Source organism: Schistocerca serialis, chromosome 3, assembly GCF_023864345.2.
Source record: "Schistocerca serialis cubense isolate TAMUIC-IGC-003099 chromosome 3, iqSchSeri2.2, whole genome shotgun sequence".
NCBI lineage: Eukaryota > Metazoa > Arthropoda > Insecta > Orthoptera > Acrididae > Schistocerca > Schistocerca serialis.
Genome location: NC_064640.1, coordinates 927165349 through 927169816, shown reverse-complemented (window position 1 = coordinate 927169816; position 4468 = coordinate 927165349). Strand labels below are relative to the sequence as shown.

Genomic DNA, 4468 nt, shown 5'->3' with positions numbered 1-4468 from the left:
GCCAGCTGGAGTGGCCATGCGGTTCTAGGCGCTACAGTCTGGAACCGAGCGACTGCTACGGTCGCAGGTTCCAATCCTACCTCGGGCATGGATGTGTGTGCTGTCCTTAGGTTAGTTAGGTTTAATTAGTTCAAAGTTCTAGGTGACTGATGACCTCAGAAGTTAAGTCGTATAGTGCTCAGAGCCATTTGAACCATTTTTATTTGACCCCAGCTGAGGCAATGGCGATGACATCAGAGGCACCACCCTGCTACTGTTAGACTGAGGTGATGCAGATGTTGATGCCCACATCAATGAAGGGGCCAGCGATACTGCTGTGGGCTCACTTCCTTCTGCAATGGAATAAGAAGCAAAGTTAATTAGTATCACACAAAGATACATGCAATAGAGATGTATATCCACCAATAACAATTAAATTCTGATACTTACATTGAGAGTCATTGATGATAAACGCTTTCAGGTACTGAAGACGGTGTGACAGTGATGACTTTGACAACACCACACTGTTATTGCTAGGTCAGGGGCGGCAGCCTAATGGCCCCAGCTGAGGTGACACAGTGGTTGACGGCGCCACCCAGCTACCGCTAGGTCGATGTGACTCAGACGTTGATGACACCATCAATTAAGGGTCCAGTGGAGGTGTTGTGAGCCCACCTCTTTCTGTAATGGAAGAAGAAGCGAAACTGATCAGTATCACACACAGATACACGCAATAGGCAAGCACATCCACCAATAATAATTGACTTCCGATACTTAGTCAAGGTTCACTGATGATAAGTATTTTCAGTGACTCATCATCCTCATTATTAATTATACTATTAGATATGTTGAAACAGCTTTTGAATGAATTCTGTTTCTACTTCACTTGCAATAACAGCATCAAATGAACACATAAAAAAAAACACTGTATGCAATCATAAAAAAAACAATTATTAATGTTGATGGAAGAAATAATAATACTGCTACTTAAGAACCTGCCTCTCAACAACTAGTGTCATCCCCATGAGCTCTGATAGGGAAATGGCGTCATTGGCACCTGCTGTGCCAGATCAGTATCGATCCGTTCTCCTATAGCAGAAAAAAACAAAGGAACAAGTAAGTATCATATGAAACATAAAAAAATTGCATACATATACAGAAAAAAATATATTATGTTCACCCTCGTGTAAGTCATTAATAATAAATGCTATTATCTCATCACTGAAAAGTGGTGACATTATACTTGAAATCAAGCTGTCATTGACTGACAAACAAGCGTGGTTACCAGAGCCTTCGTCATCATCTTGTGCGGAATTTAAGGGCAGTAGTAGCATGGGGTTCTATGGTGTAATAGTTAGCACTCTGGACTTAGAATCCAGTGATCCAAGTTCGAGTCTCGGTGGAACCTTGCGATGTGTTTTGCGATCGTTTGTGGAAATGTGGCCGAGCTGATCGTTGAAGTGGTATACGCTGAATTTTTGGTAGGACCATGTAATACAGATTGTCATTAGATGTCTACAGTAGAACTGGAGCATGTCATGGCTGTTCAGACTGCAATGAGCAGGAGCCATTCAGCGCTGATTTAATTACAGGCGGCACGTGCTCTTGGGTGCAGCTACGCATGTACCAAGAGAAGTAGAAGTCTGCGTATACAGTGCTGACGTCCATGCTTTTTGTGAGAGCGAGAGGCGCAAGTTTGCATGTACCACTATGTATGCACTCTTCATGAGAGTGGGAGTTAACGGTAGTTCATGTACTTACATATGTGAAATCCAACACTGCTACATGCGTATTCATGGTGCTTGTAATCCAATACCTCTGTGTGTGGTGTGCACTCCGTACTGCAGTAATGTTCCAGCATATCTAATCAAAGTCGTGCTGCATGTCTGTTCTTGCTGCTTCCTGCCAGTGCCTGCTGGTGTGATGTCTCCTGCCTAATGACACATCAACTTTGCAAGGAATTCCTGGCACTTCTTCTTTTCATGAGGAATGCAGCAGAATGTGTAAGTTAAATACTCACCCAAAGCCTGTAAATGAGGAAGTGGAAAATGAGAAGTTAATGAATAAATACAAAGCTTTTTTAAGAAACAATTTATTCATTAGTAAGCCAACTGAAAAATAGTTGTACATTTTCTGAAGCATTCATAAACCCATGTTGTTCATATCTCTTCTACTTCAGCTACTTGAGGGCAGGACATCCTTCTGCTTTCACATTCAGTATAGATATACATTTCTAAATTTCTCAAAACCAGGAAATATTATCACAGCCTTTGACATAAACAATACTGTCTCTATTATCATACATCCAGAATGACAACACATATCTTCATACGACACCCTTTCACCAACCCAGCAATTGAATCAACCACGTCGCCGTTTCTTGGGTTTAGCACACTGTGCTGAGCTAAACAATTTGGGTGCCACAGCTGTGCTGGCGTAAGCTAGCACTAGCACACCATGCGACAGAGAGTTTGCGAGAAGATCGACAGAGGCCAAAAACAGACTCACAGGAAACGCGCCACCAGCGCCCTCTCGGCTGCCAGTATTTAGATCGGCGCTGTGGACCGGAGGGAGAGTCTGTCGCACTGAGTGAGTTCCAGTGTCATCAGTCGCAGCCCAGTGGGAATCACAGTAGCTGTTAGCTCCACTACTAAGTGAGAGACAGGCAGCACATAACAACCCTAATAATGTACATAGTGGACTTTGTACTTTACCAGCAGTGAGGCTAACGTAGGCTATTACAGAGAGCTTGTACCACAACACAATCTTGAGATATGTAACTTTCTATTCTTATGAATAAAGAATCCAGTTAATGTGTGCAGTTTGTGTTACAGAAAGAGGCGGTACAGCTCTATAGAGACAACGAGATGACATAAAAGATAGTGACGAGAATCCTTTTTTGAAGATTAATTTTGTTGCTTCTATTGTGTTTCAGATTGCAGGGGTGATCGTATTCAAGTGCTTGCTAAATTTTGTTGTGTTCTTGCGCCAGCAGGGGAGCTGCAGGAGTAATCAAACTTCTCTTTCCAGAGGCTTTGCTATAACGTATTTCTGTAAACCATGGCTACCCCGCCCCCTCCACCCACTGCCCCTGCACCTCAGCCGCAGATGGCCAATGTAATGGATCTAACACAGGCTTTTCAGTTTTAGAACCAACAAATTGCTGCCTTGCTGATGAAGGTATAACAACTTCTGGCTGCACAATCAGCATCGGCCACACAACAACAGAAGCCAACCGACCGACACAGCCAGCAAGTGCCGCTGACCAGCATACCACGATTCCGGCAATTTAACAACACAGAAGAGGAATAGCATGAATACCTGACACAGTTACAAGTTCATTGTGCAGTTCATCAAGTTCAAGGTACTGTGAAGATACAATACTTCCTTTCGATTGCGACATCCCCAGTGTTTACGATAATACAAAAACTATTCCCAACTGCGTCTCCTAACAGACTCAGTTATGGCGAAGTAATCACTGCATTAACTCAGTACTACGAGCTGCAAGTTCAAGTAGCTGCAGCCAGAGATCAGTTTTTTCGTTTGCAGAAAAAGCTGGAACAGACGTACCATAAGTGATATACAGAATTAACGGGCATGACTAGGAAGTGTAAATTTAAGTGTAGTTGTGGCAACTTTTAGAGTGACTTAATGATTAGGGTGTAAGATAGCAAGAACTATGCCCCTTACATGTAGTCATTAAAGATCACCTAACTCATGCTGAACGAACAGTAGGGCTGAACAAAAATGACTGACAAGGCACAATGCATCTTTTAGAGGGTATAGTATGGACGTATTGGAATAAGTAATGTCGGGTGATGGTTTTAAAGTAATTCACATGACATGAAAACTTTGTGGAAACGCATCGAATTCCTGGAGGCTAGTTTATCCCAGGGAAGTATTCAGAGTTGACCGTGGCCGGCTGGGGAGCTGCGAAGGGAAGCGACAATAGGCAGCTTAGGGTGGCTCAAGCTCTGAGAAAGCGGTAACGGGGCGTGGCCTCCAGCTGCCTTAAGATGAGTGACAGTGAGTGGGTGGTTGGCCCCATACTGGTGTACCAGACAGAGAACTTGTACGCCTGTTGATAAATGTCTGCTGTCCCATTTTCAGTGAAACATGCGAGAAAGCTGTGCAAAGCTACGGTGGAGCGGTCAACAGAGGACAAAATATGCATGTTTGTGACTATAGCAACTTCACGCTCAATTCACGGTCTGCGGAGTCTGAAGTAAATCAGGTGAAGAGTGACAGAAAGAAATATGCCGGCCTCCGATGGGAACATAAGACCAAGGAATTTGAAGTACTCTCCTCGGAGTCAGAATTCTGGAAAAAATGGTGTTTTGTGCAGACGCTAACCTTGATGGGTGGCTTGGGAGGAGATAAATAGCAGAAGTTGAGAGGAAGGGATATTTTGTGGGAATTTGTTCACTTCCCAGAGCAGGCATTGGTCGGCACTGGGAAGCGACACATAATTAACGCGACTTGCGCTGCA

General features: G+C 43.7%; 1 non-coding gene across 1 annotated transcript; it reads left to right on the top strand.

Annotated features, from left to right (window-relative positions):
* Positions 1–1315: 1315 nt before the first annotated feature.
* On the top strand, positions 1316–1387 carry Trnal-uag (transfer RNA leucine (anticodon UAG)). The gene has a single exon. It is a non-coding gene; the product is annotated as a tRNA-Leu (tRNA).
* Positions 1388–4468: the final 3081 nt, after the last annotated feature.